The following is a 746-nucleotide window of genomic DNA, read 5'->3' as shown; positions in this document are numbered from 1 at the left end:
CCCAAACCTGTCCCCCCCTCCCCTTTTCACAGTCCACCCATGCCTATAGCTCCTATATGGCACCTGCTGCCCCCAGCCTGGGACCTGTCGCTCCCTTCGCAGGGGTTTCTCCCCTGGGACCCCCTTGGCAGACTGGGGAAGGACCCCGCAGGGTGGCTGTTTGGGTGGGGGCTGCAGGGCTGGTTCCCCTCGGCAGAGGGACACGCGTGAGGTGGTGGCCATCAAGTGCGTGAGCAAGAGGAGCCTCAACCGGGTGTCGGTGGAGAACCTGCTGACGGAGATCGAGATCCTGAAGACCATCCGCCACCCGCACATCGTGGAGCTCAAGGACTTCCAGGTGGGGCTGGGGGCTTCTTCAGGGGGCACGGCATGGAGCCACCATCCATTTGGGTCCGTCGTGGCTCCCCAAGGGTGTATCCGTGGGGCTGGCTGTCGGCAACCAGGCAAACCAGTCCAGGCGGACCCTGTGTGGGTGGGAGGCATGGTGGGACCTGCCAGGACGGCATGACGGGGTCCTCTTGCAGTGGGACAATGACCACATCTACCTGATCATGGAGTTCTGCGCTGGGGGGGACCTCTCCCGCTTCATCCGCATGCGCAGGATCCTCCCCGAGAAGGTGGCACGCATCTTCCTGCAGCAGCTCGGTAAGGGGACCTGTCCCGGTGCCCGCGCCAGCTCCATCAGGCACCCTGCCCGGGGGCTTTGGGGGCCAGGACTCTCGGCACCGAGGTTGCCACATGCCCAT

The sequence above is a fragment of the Charadrius vociferus genome, unplaced genomic scaffold (assembly GCF_000708025.1).
Source record: "Charadrius vociferus isolate BGI_N301 unplaced genomic scaffold, ASM70802v2 scaffold356, whole genome shotgun sequence".
In the NCBI taxonomy this organism is placed as follows: Eukaryota; Metazoa; Chordata; class Aves; order Charadriiformes; family Charadriidae; genus Charadrius; species Charadrius vociferus.
This window is presented reverse-complemented; position numbering follows the sequence as displayed.